Source organism: Cebus imitator, unplaced genomic scaffold (assembly GCF_001604975.1).
Source record: "Cebus imitator isolate Cc_AM_T3 unplaced genomic scaffold, Cebus_imitator-1.0 Scaffold27, whole genome shotgun sequence".
Taxonomy (NCBI): Eukaryota; Metazoa; Chordata; class Mammalia; order Primates; family Cebidae; genus Cebus; species Cebus imitator.
Genome location: NW_016107342.1, coordinates 13,114,654 through 13,134,753, shown reverse-complemented (window position 1 = coordinate 13,134,753; position 20,100 = coordinate 13,114,654). Strand labels below are relative to the sequence as shown.

Below are 20,100 nucleotides of genomic sequence, written 5' to 3'. Positions count from 1 at the left end.
AATGTTTAACCATTAAAAATGTAAAGCAAAACTAAAGCAATAAGGAGCAGATTAGTATAGGAAGATAATGATGGAGGATGGTATCTAACCTAGAAGAGGATGTTTGTTTACTACTGACAGATGAAAAATAATAACATTTTGTAATAGATTAGTGTAGAATCAGGATAAAGTAAGAACTAAATGTATCAGTCAGCAAGAACTATATAAATACTAAGTATGCACAGAATAAAGTATCTATAGAATCTTTCTTAGACATGCAATATATCTATTCTACAGAAAAAATTAAGTTACTTCTCCAGTACAACAACATGTAGCTAGGAAGTGAAGAAGATGAAAGAGTTATGATAAATTTTGAAGAAGGATGATAAACAAAACTTGGTGAAGAGAACCACTTCAGAAATTATTTTTCATGTAAACATATTATTGTACTAATATCAATTATAATTTTAAAAAACCATACTTAGGAAGATCTGATTGTATAGTGGGTAGAGATGTCAGAGGCATTAAAACCCGAGTAACTCCATCTTGAGTGAGGGCGAGGAAAATGAGGCTGGGACTTGCTGGGTGGCATTCCCAGAAAGTCAGGCATTTCTACCCTCTAGATGTTTAAGGAAACAAATTAATAGTGTTTACTAAACAGACCCACACTTGAGAGTGCCCGATATCTGAAAATTTGGAGAACAAAGGCATTTCTAACTTTGCTTTAAAGATAATAATATTCTTTCAATATTTAGTAATTAGGAAAATTAGTCCTTTATCACAAAGCTTTGCAGCAGAACACATCTCCCCATATATACAAGCATCGTACCTAGAGTGTACCCATTCCTCCTCTTACTTTTGGGAGTGCCCTACTCTGTCTAAAGAGTATCCGTACTTTCACCACTTCACTTTCTTAATCAACTTGCTTTTACTTTGCACTATGGACTCGCCCTGAATCCTTTCTTGCACAAGATCCAAGAACCCTCTCTTGGGGTCTGGATTGGGACCCCTTCCTATAACAGAGAAGAGAGGGGAAAAAAAATGTTGGTGAAATATGTATGCATTTTTGATGACTTTAGCCTGGAATTCTAATTAACATCCATTTAGTAGCTATTATTGGATAAGTGAACTACTGAGTCATGAATAATGAGAGGAAAGATTATGATGGAAAAGACAAGCTTTAGAGTCAATTTCATAAAAATAGTAGTTGAAATTTTGAGAGTGAATACTGCACTGAGGGAAGAGGTATGTCAACTTAGAAACTGTTGTCAGAAGCAGTAAATGCCCAATTTTATGTGAAAAGAAAGAAGAGGAAACAAAAAAGGAGCTGTCACAAAGCAGTAAAACCAGGTTAGAGCAGTGTCACAAAAACCTTTTAAGGAAGTGGATAGTTGACTGTCAAGTATTGGAAGCAAGTACATTAAAATGATAACTGACAGAGCTGCTGTGTGGTCATAGTTACATTGTAAGTGCCACAGAGACAAGGGAGGGCAGAAAGCAGGGAATACAGAGAAGATACATGGTGAGGCAGGAAAAAGAGGGAAACCAGCAGTCCCTAAAACCTATTCTCAGATCTTCTATTAATCTGAGGAAGATATTTTTGCTGACCCATGGTGAAATTTGAAAACAAAAGCAAACTAAAGGTAATTCAAATAAATAAAAATTGAAAAGTAAATAAAAATCAAAAGATTCTATAAATATTTGTTTCCTCTGTTGGGGGATTTAAATCCTTTTCTAAATAAAATGATCATAATCAGACTAACTGGGAATTAAAATATAATTTTTTGTGTGTGGTAAAACAAAAAGTTGGCAACCATAAGTTGACCTGAAATTACTTTTATAAATATATAATACAGGTCAATAGAATTTCAAAGGTATATGAACTCAAGGAAAATAAGATCTTTAAGAAAAAGTAAGTGTGTTACATTATAACACCACATATCTACAACCATCTGATCTTTGAAAAACCTGACAAAAACACCAGTGGGGAAAGGATTCCCTATTTAACAAATGGTGTTGGGAAAACGGGCTAGCCATATGCAGAAACCTGAAACTGAACCCCTTCCTTACACCTTACATAAAAATTAACTCAAGATAGATTAAAGACTTAAATGTAATACCTAAAACCATAAAAACTCTAGAAGAAAACCTAGGCAGTACCATTCAGGACATGGACATGGGCTAAGACTTCATGACTGCAACACGAAAAGCAATATCATAAAAAACCAAAATTGACAAATCGGATCTAATTAAACTAAAGAGTTTCTGCACAGCAAAAGAAACTATCATCAGAGTGAACAAGCAAACTACAGAATGGGGAAAAATTTTGCAATCTATCCACCTGCAAAGGGTTCATAGAATCTACAAAGAACTTAAACAAATTTGCAAGAAAAAAAAAAAACAATCCCCATAAAAAGTGAGTAAAGGATGTGAATAGACACATCAAAAGAAGACATTTAGGTGGCTAACAAACATTTAAAAAAAAAAAAATCTCATTATCTCTGGTCATTAGAGAAATGCAAATCAAAACCACAAGGAGATAGCATCTCATGCCAGTTACAGTGATCATTAAAATGTCAGGAAACAACGGATGCTGGAGAGGATGTGGAGAAATAGGAATGTTTTACACTGCTGGTAAGAGTATCAATTAGTCCAACCACTGTGGAAGACAGTGTTGAAATTCCTCAAGGATCTAAAACAAGAAATACCATTTGACCTAGTAATCCCACTACTGGGTATATACTCAAAGGTTTATATATTATTCTACTATAAAGACACATACACACGTATGTTTACTGCAGCACTGTTCACAATAGCAAACACTTGGAACCAATCAAAATGCCCATCAATGATAGGCTGGATAAAGAAAATGTGACACATATACACCATGGAATACTATGCAGCCATAAAACAAGGATGAGCTCATGTCCTTTGCAGGGACATGGATGAAGCTGGAAACCATCATTCTCAGCAAACTAACACAGGAACAGAAAACCGAACAATACATGTTCTCACTCATAAGTGGGAATTGAACAATGAGAACACATGGACACAGGGAGGAGAACATCACATACTGGAGCCTTTTAGGTGTTTGGAGAATAGGGAAGGGATAGCATTATGAGAAATACCTAATGTACATGATGGGTTGATGGGTGCAGCAAAACACCATGGCAGGTGCATACCTATGTAACAAACCTGCACGTTCTGCACATGTATCCCAGAACTTAAAGTATAATTTAAAAAAGAAAGGAAGAAAAAGTGTGGATGTGAAGGGAAATCAAGGAAGCTGCATCTGAATAAGGTGGCTTTGTTACCCTAGGAATGTGATATAGAAAAAATATATAGAGAAAAATATTGCATATTCAGACTAGGAGAGCTAGTTGATAGACACTTAAAGAGGTAAGAAGGAGTAATATAAAGACTAAAGATAGAAATATTAGCCTTAGAAACACTGACACTCAATCATCTGAGGCAGGAAATTGATGAAATTGATGTCCTTGCCCTTCTGCAAGGAATTTTCCCTTTACTTAATATGCAGGCAGATATATTAAAACATGAATTGTGAATGTGTTAGTGAGAAATTAGCCTTTTGTTATGAATACATTTATGTAATATGTTTTAATTATAATGATAATTAATTATGTGATAAGTGATAAACAATTCTGTCCCAATGATATATGTTGCATTCTAGGATTATCTGATTTTAAATGTGGTAATCCCTAGTTATGTTTTTCTTTGTCTAATCTGTCAAGTTCCCACATGTTGTAAGCAGTCTGGCATATGGTAGGTGCTCAGTAAATATTGGTTTGAATCATGGAAAAATATTTGTGAATTGTCATTCGGTTACAGTGGTTCCCACTGGTAATCCCAGTACTTTGGGAGACCAAGGGAGAAGGACTGCTTGAGCCCAAGAGTTTAAGACCAACCTGAGCAATATAGAGGAACCTGTCTCTATAAAAAAATTTTAAAATTAGCCAGGCATGGTGGTGCATGTCTATGGTCCTACCAGGAGTCTGAGGCAGGAGGATTGCTTGAAGCTGGGAGGTCAAGGCCACAGTGAGCCCTGTTCTCGCCACTGCACTCCAGCCTGGGCAACAGAGCAAGACCCTGTCTCAAAAAATTTTTTGTAAATTTTTCAGTGTGAAGCAATAATGTTTCCATTTGTGCTCACCTACCTACTTACAGGCTCTTTTTTTGGTGTTTTCATAATTATCCCATTTTACCAACAAAGCATGAACACATGATAGCAGGCTCATGCATTTTCAATGGTCTGTCATTGGTAGTATAAGTAATTACGTGCTATACGTAAGATTTTCTCTGTGTTGGTGTGGAAAAGTTAATGTCCTTTATGTGGCTAGAATGAGTTATCAACTAGCATTTATGTGTTTTACAACAAATTGTTTGTCACTTTCTCTGATTAAATGTGCCCATAATAACATTATTGTCATCATTCTTCTTAAGTTGCAGTTGATATTTAAATCATGCTGTCTCCTCTTCCTGGAAGGGCCATGCCATTTTCTAAATAAATGTCTCCCTTCAGGTGGAAATGAATAACCAAAAGTCAGCCATATTAATATATAAACACTTCAACTCTAAACTTTATAACACATGATTGAAGTGTGAATAGCAGTTAATCTGTAATAACTTCCTTAACAGAATATAATGTGATTCAAAATAACAGAAAAGAGTTTATTTTAAAGGATATTTTGGTGGTTCCTTTATTTACTTTCCTTACATTGTATATTTTTATATTGTATCTCTAATAATAAAATCCAAGCCATATTTATCATAGCTTTCTGGTTTTGCCTAATTTTATCTAATTTCCCTTGAAAACAATACACAATCTTGACATAAAACACTTTTAGTTGCAAAGTCTGCATGAGTTAGACTTTTATCTACCTCAAAAATATTTCCGTGTCCATATAGATTAAGTTAAATATAGAACTGAATAATTGCTGAATTAGTATTTAAATCTAATGAAATTCCAATCCTGACTTACCCTTTTTTTTCCCCCAGAAGCCAGATTCGGATGTTTCACTCGAAAGATAAATGCCTAAATTCTTCATTTCACATCACTTTCTGGATAGATATGTCTTATGTATGTATATTAATTGTCTGTAAAGATTTTGAATTTAATTAAAAGGCACAGTAAAATTCAAATTAAGTTATAGTTTTAGATTACATATTCCTGGGAATGTTATAGTTTTCATATCACTGGCTTTTTGCTGTTTCATAGAAAAGCTTTATTAAAAAGGCTTTAAAGTGAGATTAATTTAAGTTTAAATTGTCACTTGCAGAACTCTTTCAGCTAGCCTGAAGCAAAATTACATCTAATTCAAAATTGGAATAAAAGATTTTAGTCCTTTCAAATCTTTTAACTGGTGCTAACCCTCATTGCATTTTTAATTTTCACAATCCACAGAGAAATTAACCATACTGTGTAGACTATCAGTTAGTCTAAATTATTGAAGAGGAATGCAAGTGTATGGTGTGATAGCATATGTTAGTTCAGTAGTTTAGTGGCGGAAAAAAAATAAAGTAAGTTTGCTAATTATGATACAATATAACCTTGGGAAGTTCTTTGACTCCTCCCTTTCTTTTATACCATACATCTAATCTCAGAAAATTGTATGAGCCTTATCTGCAGTTTCTGTTCAGGAACTTACCACTTCTTATCACCTCCAGTGCTATTACTCATTCCAAGTTACTATTGTCACTTGCTTATTGTATTGGATTCCAACTAGAGTCTACTACATTCTACCGCTTCGCACTTCTATCCTTCCCCATTGCAGTCTATCTCAATCCAGCATCCAAAGTGATGCTGTAGAAACACAATTCAGGTTTTTGGTGCCCTTCTGCTCAAAGCCCTCCAGTGACTTCAAATTTGCCAGAGTAAAAACAGAGTTCTTGTATTTGCAAACAATGCTTTCTTTTTTTAATTAATTTATTTATTTATTATTTTACTGTACTTTAGTTTCTGGGGTACACTTGCAGATCATGCAGGACCGTTGCATAGGTACACACATGGCAGTGTGGTTTGCTGCCTCCATCCCCCCGTCACTCACATCTGGCATTTCTGTCCATGTTATTCCTCCCTGACCTCCCAACCACCCCTCTGTCCCTCCCTTGGCCCCTCAACAGACCCCAGCATGTGATGTTCCCCTCCCTGTGTCCATGTGTTCTCATTGTTCAACAGAGGCCTATGAGTGAGAACATACAGTGTTTGATATTCTGTTCTTGTGTCAGTTTGCTGAGAATGATGGTTTCCAGCTTCATCCATATCCCTACAAAGGACTTGAACTCAACATTTTTTATGGCTGCATAGTATTCCATGTTGCATATGTGTAACATTTTCCTTGTCCAGTCTATCGTCGATGGGCATTTGGGTTGGTTCCAGGTCTTTGCTATTGTAAACAGTGATGCAATGAACATACATGTGCATGTGTCTTTATAGTAGAACAATTTATAATCCTTTGGGTATATATCCAGTATTGGGGTTGCTGGATCAAATGGAATTTCTATTTCTAAGTCCTTGAGGAAGTGCTACACTGTCTTCCACAATGGTTGAACTAGTTTACACTTCCACCAACAGTGTAAAAGTGTTCCTATTTCTCCACATCCTCTCCAGCATCTGTTGTCTCCAGATTTTTTAATGATTGCCATTCTAACTGGAGTGAGGTGGTATCTCAATGTGGTTTTGATTTGCATTTCTCTAATAATCAGTGATGATGAGCATCTTTTCCTGTTTGTTGGCCTCATATATGTCTTCTTTTGAAAAGTGTCTGTTGATATCCTTCACCCACTTTTGGATGGGTCTGTGTGTTTTTTTCTTATAAATCTGTTTTAATTCTTTGTAGATTCTGGATATTAGCCCTTTGTCAGATGGGTAGATTGCAAAAAATTGTTTCCCATTCTATTGGTTGCTGGTTCACTCTAATGATTGTTTCTTTTGCTGTACAGAAGCTCTGGAGTTTGATTCAGTCCCATTTGTCTATTTTGGCTTTTGTTGCCAATGCTTTCGGTGTTTTAGTCATGAAGTCCTTGCCTATGCCTATGTCCTGAATGGTTTTGCCTAGGTTTTCTTCTAGGGTTTTTATGGTGTTAGGTGTTATGTTTAAGTCTTTAATCTCTCTGGAGTTAATTTTAGTGTAAGGTGTCAGGAAGGGGTCCAGTTTCTGCTTTCTGCACACTACTAGCCAGTTTTCCCAACACCATTTATTAAACAGGGAATAATTTCCCATTGCTTGTTTTTCTCAGGTTTTTCAAAGATCAGATGGGTGTAGATGTGTAGCACTTCCTCCAAGGCCTCTGTTCTGTTCCATTGGTCTATATCTCTGTTTTGGTACCAGTACCATGCTGTTTTGATTACTGTAGCCTTGTGGTATAGTTTGAAATCAGTTAGCGTGATGCCTCCACTTTTGTTCTTTTTGCTTAGGATTGTCTTGGCTATGCAGGCTCTCTTTTGGTTACATATAAAGTCTAAGATGTTTTTTCTAGTTCTGTGAATAAGGTCATTGGTAGCTTGATGGGGATAGCATTGAATCTATAAATTACATTGGGCAGTATGGCCATTTTCATGATATTGATTCTTCCTAACCATGAGCATGGACTGTTTAATGATTTCTAACATCTGGGGCAGGATGATTCATTGACTTCCACCTGTTCCTCTTCTGGATTACTCTGCCCCAGCCAAACTCCCATCTCAGGACATTTCCCAAGTCACTCCCTCTCCCTGGAATGCGGTGCTCCAGATCTTGAATAAGCTCTTCAAATTCTTGCTCAAATGTCACCTTTTCAGTGAGGCATTACTCAACCACTGGATTTAAAATTACAATTTCCCTCAGGACCACAATCTCCACTTACATTCCCCTGCTTTATTTTTTCCATTGCCATTAACTCCTTCTAAAATATCACAACTTTTTTTTATTATGTTTAGGTATCTGCCGTACCATATTAGAATGTAATCTCCAAGAGAGAAGATATTTGTGTTGATTTGGCTCACTGATGTATCCTCATCCAAATTATAAAAAGGCTTAGAGTACAGGCAATCAAGGAACAAGGTAGGGACAATCAATCAAGATGCTTTGGTGGTTCACAGGACCAAATTCATCGTCAATGGTTTAGAAAATGTATCAGAAATTAGGTGACATTTCACAAGAACCCTAAAGGATGATATGAAGGTACAGATACTGGAGAGGCCCAAAGCATGCTCAGGGGTGTCTAGGTCCCTCAGACCTCGGAGTACACAGAGGAGAGTTTTGGAAGAGGACAAACACATATTCAGAGCATTTGATGGAGGATCTTGACCACTGAAGAACTTATATTCCTTATGGATTTTCTGTTTTATTTTTGTTCCCTTGAGATTATCTAAGACAGTATACTAATATGTACAGGCCACTAAGCTATTAATACGGTTCAGAATAAAACAGCGACTACGAAAGGAACTTCTCTCTGATTCTACCATCTCCTGAATCATTCATCCATCACATGTTTTCTGTTTTCTGTCCACTCACTGGTTAAAAATTTTTTTGTACTTCTAACCACAGAGAATGTTCAGTGAGTAGCTCAGCTAATTAGAACTTATTTCCAGCCTGTGTATGAAATGGAGTAACTAAAAACGACTAAATAAATTTAAAAAAATAAGGCTTCCCAGTGTGTGAATTCTTGGTTCATGTTGTAAGTTTAATTAGAATTGGATTAGAATCAAGATCAAGGGTGGTCATACATCTTCTAATTAATTTCAGGATTTAGCATTTGAACTCTTCTGCAAGTTCAGGTCAATTTTACTTTCTTGCTCTCTTGCTAGAAAAGCAAAGCAGCTAGTAAATGTTCATTTTAGACACTAATTGCAAAGTTCTAAGATGTACTTCGGTGAATGACAGTAAGTACATCTGGCCTCACAAAATAGAACGCTCTCTTTGAATTTGTACAAAAAGTCAATGAATCTTAATATTATAATAAATGCTAGCCTCATATTAAATAAAACAAACTTTTGACAATGCAGTGAAGAAGACATATGTTCTCCTATTTAAACCTCTAATACTTGGCATTCCCATATGCACCTTGCATTCCAGAGATATAATGATTCATAAGCAATGATAATTATAAATGAAGCATACAATATTACTGGTGACATTACCAAATTCTCTCGTTTATTTACTGTATACAAATTATGTTGAATAGATTTCTGAGATTTTAAAAACTCTTCATGTATGTGTGTGTGTGTCACAGTGGAAAAGAAAAAGGCCCACAACAATATTACTCGACTTTGTAAATCATTATGTTACAATTCATAGAGCTAATGAGTGTTTAATTGATGAGGAAAAACGTACCAGCAGATACCTAGTTTTTCACGTTCGTTTTAGAATTTTAAATATTGATGCTAATAAACTATGTATTTGCTATTTTGTGAATACCACAGTAGTAAAATGATCTCCATAAAGAAGGCACATACAGGTTTAATCTCCTTCTTCAAGGAGAGCTTTTATATTTTTATTTGATACTTAAGATTGGTGTTAACTCTAATCGGAATATAACTTCCTATAGAAAACCTCTAGTGGTATAATTTACCCGCAAAAATTAGCTGCCCTGTGGAATGTTGCAATGATATTAAACAGAAAAAGTAGATATTTTAATAATAACAAAAGTATTCTACTTTTAAAATAATAATTAAAAATTTTAAAAGCCTCATACATTTCACTTTATGGAAGATAGAACAAAAAATATACTATTTTTGCATAGGAATGAAGAACATATTTAAATATTCTCAATCAGGTGACCTTTTGTTTCACTGCACGATATTTGTCCTTGTTAAGCTCTGGTGCCAAAAGATTATTGCATTTTAAAGCCATTTCAAGGCTAAAAATATTCAGAATTTCTATTTCATAAAAATGTAAATTTGCATAAAGTGATTTACACTCTTAAAACACAGCGAGCATGAAACTAGATTTTTCTTATTACGGTATGGCTTGTGAATGTCAGATCAGAAGTGTATATTTTGATTATTATTTTTATAGGAATATAATGAAAGTTCACTAGGTAGTTCATATATTTAAGAATATCTGGCCACTTCTAGACCAATTAAATCATCTTGCTTTGTTCTTCTGACATGAGCAAGAAAAAAACTAATGGAAAAACAGACTTTAAAATGAGATCTTTAAAACAAAATGTAAAAAAAAAAATCAACAGTGAAATACTGTTTACTTAAGAATAGATGGTATTATCTCTAATGTGTTTATGCTTGAAAAGGTAATTGTAGAAATTTGAAACACTATTATTATTTGCTTTGTTTTAAAAGGTGAGTAGTTTGTATAAGAGATACATTTATTTTTGATGTTGTTCATAGCACATACTGAAAAGAACTTAAACTACAGGCCTCAACTTATTTAAGGGCATGACATTCAATGTATACTCTTTACTTGGACATTTCTATCACTGCAGGCTATAGCTCATTCTGTACAGTGTTTTCTCATTAAGCCATGTGAAAGGGACTAAATAAACAAATCTTACTAATTTTATTTTATTTCATTTTTTGAGACGGAATCTCGCTCTGTTGCCCAGGCCGAAGTGCAATAACAGGATCTCGGCTCATTGCAGCCTCTGCCTCCCAGAGTCAAGCCATTCTCCTGCCTCAGCCTCCGGAGTAGCTGGGATTACAGGTGCACACCACCACGCCCTGCTAATATTTTGTATACTTTTTTAGTAGAGATGAGGTTTCACCATGTTAGCCAGGATGGTCTCTATCTCCTGACCTCATGATCCATCCACCTCAGCCTCCTAAATTGCAGGGATTACAGGCATGAGCCACTGCCCCCGGCCAAATCTCACTGATTTTATAATGCTGTGTCTAAAAGACCACAGATAAAGATTAGTGGAGACCAGGTACTGCAAAGGCACAAACAGCTAGCACATCCTATCTGAAGAATTATATCTGAATCAGTTGGGAATTTACTCTTGTTCTATACCTTTCTATCAACAACCGTACCCTTCCCCCTAGTGCCAGCTTTGAAGGAGAATTTTCTATAGCTTCTGATGTGTGTACCTATCCTTGCCCACATTTTCTTATATCTAATGAGCTGATGCAATAAATATATTGTTACCTTCTCCCTGGCCCAATTTCCATATCCCACCTTGGTCCATGACTTTCAGCATAATTCCTTATTTCTTGGTATCCATGTTAATTCTTCATCTCAATGCCTTGGAGTGTGTATAACCCAGCTCCCTGGCATGAATTTGTAAGGTTCAAATTCACATATTCTTTCTTTTTAATAGGTTGATTTCTACTTTATTTCAAGGCTGAATACCCCAGTAAATTCATGAGGTTACCGAGATCAAAAAGCACACACAAAGCAAAACATGGTAGACATGCTCTTTGGTACATTCTTCGAGGTCAATACTCCCACAAAGTCAATACTCTCAAGTTAAAATAAACTAACTCTTGCTGAAGAGGCCAATGGTAGGGAGTAAAGGGAAGATGTTACTTCTTCCAGAATCCTTCCCATTTTAGTATAATATTTCTAGACACAAAATACCATGAGCCAAGTAATGAATTTCTAAAAGTGAAATTCCAGGCACAATGGGAAGCGGATGAAAAGGTAGTTTGAGACTGGGATGGAGAGTTACCACATAATTCTCACATCTTATATAGGTAAGTATTTGCCTTCTACTGTTTTGTGATAGTCCAGCCCTATCTCTATGAAACATTTCATGTGGCTATCAAACAGATATCTTTATCCCCTTTTCCCTCTAGATTTGCTTTTAATTTATATAATAATGATAGAGTATCTTATTATTCTCAGTCTTTTAACAAAATAGAATATGCCTACCCAATTAGTAGAATATTAAATCCATTTTGGTCCATGCTATCAGGCAGCTATTCAATAAAAAGAAAAATTGTGTGTGGAGATTTGTAGCCTCCTAATGCAGCTGTGACTGAAAGGAGTTTGCCTGATAGGCGAGACAGCTGTATGAAGAGTTTGGGTCACATCTCAGTATGCTAGGAAGTAATTAATTATAAAATCAGATTATCATTTGTTATAACCACTAAAGCGTCTGTACATCTGGTCCAATAGTCCTCTCTATTCTGGTGGTTATCCTAACTCCTTTTTCAGCAAATCTTCACATTTCGATTATTTTGCAATTTAGGGCTTAGAGTTCCTAACTCTGACCTGCATCAGAGTCACCTGGAGGACTTAGTAAAATATAGTTCTGACCCTTGCCTTGGAGTTTTTGATTCAGTAGATCAAGGAAGAGTTTCCTGAAAAATGATGGTTCCTATCCTTTCCCGGGTGATGCCGAGGCTGCTGGTCCAGGGATTACACTTAAGAAATAAGCAACAAGAATTACACTTGAGACCTAGTTTCTTGATTCTTGCTAAAACCTCTTTCTAGCAAGTTTTTTAACTTCCTTCACTTTTCTGGTAGCTTGTCATGTCAATAATCAGCTGAAATCTTTTTTTTTCTTTTTTTGCATTTGTTTTTTTTGCTCTCATGACACAGAATTGCTTAAAAAAATGAAAATCTGTGTGACATAGCCCTTTAAAATCTCAGGTTAATTGAGTTCTTTAGGTTTTCACAGCTACTCTATAATCTGATTTCCCTTTTTGCTTTCCTCTTTGACTGCCTGTCATTTTTTTTCTGATATTCCTCCATAAATACGTATCTGCCTCTTGAATACACATCTAGGTATTTCATTCATCCATTTGGTTATTCAAAACCTATTTATTGAGCACCTATCGCATGGAGATAAAGAGAATACAAATAAACAGTGTCGCTTTCATAAAGGGCTGTGCATTCTATTTGAGGACAAAGTCTAAAAAATTAATAACATTAGGTAGTGATGTGTGTGGGAACACAAACCAAAGCAGAGAAAATTGACATTTTTTGATATGCATATAATCATACATTTCCTTTTTTCCTAAATGAATTTTTCTTATTTGCATTACCGGGTACCATTATTATCCTGTCATCTAACTCTCCTCTTTCCCTCACAACTTTCCTCCCATCCCAAACGCTTCCCACACTCACTCAGTCATCGGGTAACTTCTACTTCCTCGAAACCATTTCAAACTATAGTTGTATTACAACCATTTTCAGTCAGTTTTTACAAAGATATTTTACCAGGAACAGTTTAATATCTAACTTTAATACCACACTTTTCTGTGAGACACACTTACGAAAAACAATGTTTTAAGTCAGATCGTGGTGCTAATCCAAAAACACATTTACTCAGAGAGGCAAGTACTTTTATTTTTTCCATTTAGAAATAAGGAGACAAAGGTATTTTACAAAGGCAGAAATTTGAATCTGGGTATCCAGAGGCCAGAACCTGCACTTGTAACAATAATATGATAGTGTGGTAATAACTGTGATTGAAAGAAGGAGATACCAAGTGCTGTGTCAGCAAAGAACAGGACAATTAACTCTGCCCAGAGGATCTCAAAATATTTATCCTAGATGGGTCACCCTGGTGAGTATTATGTCACCTGCAGCTTGAGCATGCCTTTACATTAAAATTTCTATAGAAGCAACTCTCTTCCTATATATATTTTAATCCTTCCAGAGCATACATTTCACACCGTGTGTGTGATAATTTATTAACGAGTTGATTGATTAACTTAGTTTTAAGAATATCTAAATAGGAAAAAGCTTTATGTACTATGGTGAGGAATGTGCCCCATGCATTTGAACAGAAGGCTAAGGCAGGTTTTGAATTACAATGATAACAAGGATGAATAGATTTGACCTACTACCCGGCATCTTCCATAAATTTCCACTCTCCATTGCCTATACGCTCACAGACAGTGAACAGGGTAAGCCCAGCTATTACAATGGTAAGAAGAGCCAAAGAGAAAGTCAAAGCAGACATGAGCTAGACCTGACAGTTATTTGGCCTATGAAATGATTTAAATAATAAAGGAGATCAACATTTCAAAATCCTGTCTAAAAAACTCATACTTTATTTTTGCCTGCTTTTTGGAAACTGTCAAGACACTGCCACCTTTAAAACATTGCAAGAGCTGTGCAAACTTTCATAGAATTTGATGCACATTTTTACTCTCATTTTTAACTTAAACAACACATCTGTTAAGATATGAGTCTGCCTGTGCTTCAATCAAGTTGCACCATTTTTCTCTCTTAGCTTATATGCATAACCACATTAAGACAGCTGAAAAGAAACGCCAGGTGACAATTTCATTGTTCTGAAGAATTGTTCCTGCGATCAGCCTACCAAGTCATTTATGGTCATATTCCATAATGAATGAATCTATGTGATAAATAACGCCTTAGAGCTTTTCCAAATAATCATTTATTATAAAATGTATTTCATATATATGTATACATTTTTCCATCTCAACAAACCTTTAGTGACTAAATTTAATAAATAAACCATATTCAATTAGGTAAGCTTATTGAAAGGCTAACTTAAAATCTATTTTCTAGACAATGATGCAAGTTGGCATTTACACTATAGCCAAACAAATCAGAAGTCTGTCAGGCAGTAAATACGATGTTTTGGAGGGAATTGGGGGAAGCTGGCTATCTATAAATGTGTATTGCCCACACATCTTAAATCATGATATTATAGGGGAGATTAAAACCTATAGTTTGGCCACTTACATAAAAATATAAACATATTTTCATTTTCAAGTATTAATTTTTGATGCTGCTGGGACCAAGAATGGGTTATTTTTCATATTTTCTCATGGTACATCTTGTCCTCGTCATAAGAAGAATTGCTTTTCTCCTACGACAAGGAAAGAGAAACATGAGCACTGAGCCAAAATTTCTCAAGTTGACAGCAAGTATGACTTTATGGGTGCTATAAGAAAATGATCTATTCACTTGCAGCAGCTAGAAAAGATTTTGTAATTCAACCAGGTTGTGAAAGGTCACCCTTACTCAGTTGAAATAGATGAGGGGAATTTGCATGCACTTTGTGTGTGCGTTGTAAGTGGCATATATCTGGCCATGTGAATGCTGCTTCCCATGGAGAGTGGTCACACTGCTGTATTCATCCATTGCCAATGCACAAATGAGAATCCTCGAATTTGAAAAAACTCAACAGACTGTCTAGTTCAATCCTTTCCTTTTTTTGAAAATATGGAATTCTTCAGGAATTTGCATGTCATCCTTACGCAGGGGTCATGCTAGTATTTGTTGTATCATTCCAATTTTAGTATATGTGCTGTCAAAGCAAGCAATCGTTTTTTTTAAATAAAGAGATTCTGATTTATAGGGGTTGTTCTCTTTCCAAATACTATATTAGAATTAGCTTAAAAAGTGAGCAGTAAAGACTAGCATTTCTAAGTTCTTTAAAAATCTTTCCACAATGGTCTATAAATATTGTAATTGTGTAGTAAATAAAATGAGGAAGACATATTTTTACCTTTCTATGTCAAGAGAATGGGATAAAACATGAATGGCATATGTTCTACACTGCCAAACAGGCTAACATTAGCTGAATTTTATCAAGTACCTATGTGCCAGGCCTTGTTCTAACTTCCTCACATACATTTATTTGTTTCTCACAGTAATCCACTGAGGGAAGTAATATCATTAACATTTGTTAGATTAAGAAATTAAAACACACACACACACAGGCACATACACACACACACACACAGATTAAGTAACGCACTCAAGACTGCATAGCTTGAAACTGATATCCAAGATAAAACTTCAGAGTTTGCATTTTAGTAGCAATGGAATATTCTCCTAGCGACTTTGAGATAGATACCAAGAGTGACATTTCTTTTATTCAAAATCTGTAGCATTGCTTATGGGCTGAAGGTAGCTGTCTGTTTTAGAAATCTTGGTTAGATTATGTATAACTGGTACTTTTCTCAGTATTTTGACTTATTATTCCACTCTTGGTGAATATTGATTGAGTCGTTAATGAATGATTTTATTACTACTTATGAGATAGAAGTTAGCAGGATAAAAATTCATATTAACATTTAACATTTATTTAATAACTCATTCATTCACTAAATAAGTATTTACTAAGTCATTATTATCCTAAGGATCAGTCCTAGTCCATGAACCAAAAAAAAATGTGTCCTTCTCTTAAGGAGCTGCAGAGAGGGGATATGTTGTTTGGTTTACTTTAAAAACAACTTACATACAGTAAAATGCTCTCTTTTTGGTCCAGAAGTCCGTGAGTTTGACAAATGAACAGAGTTGTGTTGCTATCAAGACAATTAGGTTACATAACAATTCCATTACTCCCAACAGTTCCCTTGTGTAGCCCCTTTGCCGTCAACCATTCTATTACCCCCAATACACTTACAAACACTGACTTAATCATTTTTTTAGTTTTATCTTTTCTAGAATGTCATAAAAATAGAATTATGGAATATAGCAGAATTTTGATTCTGGCTTCTTTCACTTAGCTGAATGTATTTTATATTTGCTGTGTGTATCAATACTTCATTCCTTTCTTTGCTGAGTAATATTCCATTATATGGATGTACCACAGTTGGTTTATCCATTCATTGGTTGATAGGCATTTGGATCATTTCCAGTTTGAGGCTATTACAAATAAAGTTGATATAAGCATTCATATACAAAACTGTGTTAATGCAAGCTTAATTTCTCTTAGGTAAATGCCTAGAAGTAGGGTTCAGTGGAACGTATAATTCTGACTTTGTATAAGAAAGCACCAACTATTTTCCAAAGTGATTGTAACATTTTGCACTCTCCCCAGAAATATGTGAGTTCTAATTTCTACATTCTCACAAACACTTGATGTTAACACTTTTCCCCCTAGCCATTATAATAAAAAATGCAGTGGTATTTCATTGTGGTTTTAATTTGCAGTTTTCTAACATCCAACCATGTTGGAGCTTTTCAAATGCTTATTTTTCTATCTTTTTGTCTTCTTTGGTGAAGTGTTGTTCAAATGTTTTGCCTTTTTTTTTTTCTTTTCTTTCCTTTTTTTTTTCTTCCGAGAACGAGTCTCACTCTGTCACCCAGGCTGAAGTGCAGTGGTACCATCTCAGCTCACTGCAACCTCTGCCTCCCGGATTCAAGCAATTCTCCTGCCTCATCCTCCTAAGTAGGTTGGGATTACTGGCACATGTCCCCACGCCTACCTAATTTTTATATTTTTAGTAGAGACATTGTTTCACCGTGTTGGTCAGGCTGGTCTCAAACTTCTGACCTTGTGATCTGCCTGCCTCAGCCTCCCGAAATGCCAGGATTACAGGTTGAGCCACCGCTCCCTGCCTCTTTTTTATTGGATTGCTTTCTTATTGTTGACAGATTTACTTTTTCACTCCCTTACTGATCATTCTCATCACTGATAATGCCTAAGTTCTTGAACGACTCCCCTTCTTCTGTCCCTACACTTGACCAATCATCAAAATCACCTAGTGAACTTGTTAACAGTTTCCAGGCCCTATCTCAGAGTTTCTCAATGAGAAGCTTCAGAGGGTAAGACCCAGAACCTAAAAATATCTCTCTATATGGAGATGCAAATTAAGACCACAATGAGATATCACTGCACATTTGTTAGAACAGTTAAAAGTATAATTTAGAAAATAATGACAATACCTAATTCTGGTGAGAATTTGAAGCAGTTTTACTGAAAGTTGGCCAGGTATCAATAAATACATGTCTAAATCTTAATGATTTTATGTATCTCAGAACTTACTGATGACATCTGTTATATCCTATTCTTAGAGTTATCTAGTCCCAGAACAATAGAAATAGAAAATATATAACACATCTACTAGCAAATTATTTCTATATACAAAGAAATAAACACACTTGTATTCAGAGAGGTGAAGGGGGGACAGTCCCAAGAGAGAAACAATTTACTAAAAAGTAGAACAACAAACATCTGGCCCATATTTCAGAGCTGTTCATGAGTTATTCTGAAAATGTCTCTCATTTGTAAAACCTTAGCCTCCAACATCTTTCAAGCATATTTGTGTCTGCAGAAAGCCCATCATATTTTTCTTCAATATGTTTTCCCCCCACCGTATCATTTTGTTAAAACACTAATCCAAACTTCTGTAATCCTACATTCCTCATGGTTTCTGGAGATGTTTCTTTATTTATTTTTCTTTTTACCTGATCTCAAAACTACCTGTTGCAATTAATTTCTATTATGACAAAAAGATTAAAGAAAGTTAATGTGTTAGAGCTCACAATAAATACTTCATTGTTACTTAAACAGGCTGAACACTGACCTTAACTTTTTTTCTATCAATTTTTCTCTCTCTCCCACAACCTTTGAAATATACTCACTGTGTCCATTTTAGAAAAAAAAAATCTCTGCACGTTACATTTATATTTATGGTTAATATTTGAATTTTAATGCATCTATATGGTGATCATGTATGTGTGTATTCTACATGTGGATATTTCTTACATGGTAAGCTCCTAGAGGGCAGTGAATGGCATGCATAATGAAGCTCCTTGAGGTATTTCACATAAAACCAGTTGCAATTATGCTTCTCATCAGTTATAAAGAAGGCTATAAAAGGACGAGTCATTAAAAATCAGTCAATATTTACTTCTTATGTTCATTAAGGCAAGAAATATAAATTGAGTAACCACTGCTAAACATATTGATGGTTGTAATTTAAGTAAATTTATGGACTTAACTATTGGAGGGCTTATATATTTAGTAATGATTTTCATCCTTAGCTCATTATATAAAGCTTTAAATGATAAATGGCCCTAGAATGCTTTCACAATTAAGTTGATACTGAGAAAATGATGAAAATGAGATAGCTGATATCTGGGGGCTAAGAAATTATGAAGGAATAATTTAAAAAGAAAAATAAGCTTTACCAGTATAAGCTTTACCTGAATTACTAAATTTAACCCTCAGAGCATATATTAAAACCAGGGGCCCAACTAATAAAGCCAGGAAACAGATTTGTATTGAGGATGGAATGGGGTGCAAGGCAAGTAAAATAAAGTTGTTTATGTAAGATTTTTATTAGAGATGATATGCCTGGGACTCATGACCTAGAAAGAAATCACTCCTGATGCCAAAGGCAGCCCTTGGTTATATTAGCTATCTTAAAATTGGGGCTGGTTGTTCTAAATATTTAGTACCAAGCAGTGTCACTAAAGTACTTTAGCTTTTCCCAGCCACAGTTTATTAGATATTTGAAATCCAAATGTTTCTCAGTCCTGTTCAAACCTATTTTTATCTCAGCTGATGTCAAAATTGTGTTCTTATAGACTTGTCAAAGACTTTTTTTTAAGGTTGCAGCATAATTTCAAGCTCTTCATGTTATTTCTTATACCTCCACATATTTTTACTCTGAATTATATAGTTTAAGTGTTTGTCATATGTGTGCTTTTTACAAGTATTCACACCAGTCTTCTATTTATTGTTTCTGTTAACTTTTCTCATTATATGATATGACATAGCTTTCTTTCTCTGTGTGTATATGTAACAAGATAAATGTTCATATGAAAGAGACAGACAAACATAAATCATTAAATCATTGGAATAGTTTACATTCTCATGTTATTGCTGAACTAAATATATCCCATAAAAATGGATATATTTAGAGAAAGGCTGATTTTACTTATTTATTGATAAGACAAACTTAATGTATTGACTTTCTAAAAAAAAAAAATGACATATTGTCAACTCCTCTTCCCTTTACCAGGCTGTCTTTCCAAACTTCCTACATCCATTATTCAACATCTGATTCAGTTTGAATTGTGCCCCTAATTTTAGGTGTTGAAATGTTAACCCCCAGTCTCTCAGAATGTGATCTTATTCAGAACTAGAGTCACTGAAGATGTAGTTAAGATGAGGTTATACTGGAGTAGAATGGGCCCCTAATCCTATATGCCTGGTGTCTTCATAAAAAGCATGCCAGAAAAAGAAACAGACATGCACACAGGAAGAATGCCCCATGCAGACTGGAGTCATGCTGCTGCAAGACAAGCCATTACCAGAAACTAGGAGTAGAGCATGAACATATCCTTCCCCAGTGCCTTCTGATGGAACATTGCCCTGCCAATACCTTGATCTCAACTTCTAGCCTCCAGAACCATGAGATATTAAAGTTGTTGAAGCCACTCAGTTTGTCATACTTTGTTAAAGTGGCCCTACAAAGGAATAGAGCATGTAACCAAGATTCCT

The 20,100-nt window shown here is 35.2% G+C and overlaps 1 protein-coding gene and 1 non-coding gene across 4 annotated transcripts in view; both read right to left on the bottom strand.

Moving 5' to 3' along the window:
* Positions 1 to 20,100, bottom strand: part of LRP1B (LDL receptor related protein 1B) — a 1,911,091-nt gene that overhangs the window by 1,790,282 nt on the left and 100,709 nt on the right. The window lies entirely within an intron of this gene.
* LOC119470313 lies at positions 15,075 to 15,177 on the bottom strand. Its single transcript, XR_005199199.1, has one exon. It is a non-coding gene; the product is annotated as a U6 spliceosomal RNA (small nuclear RNA).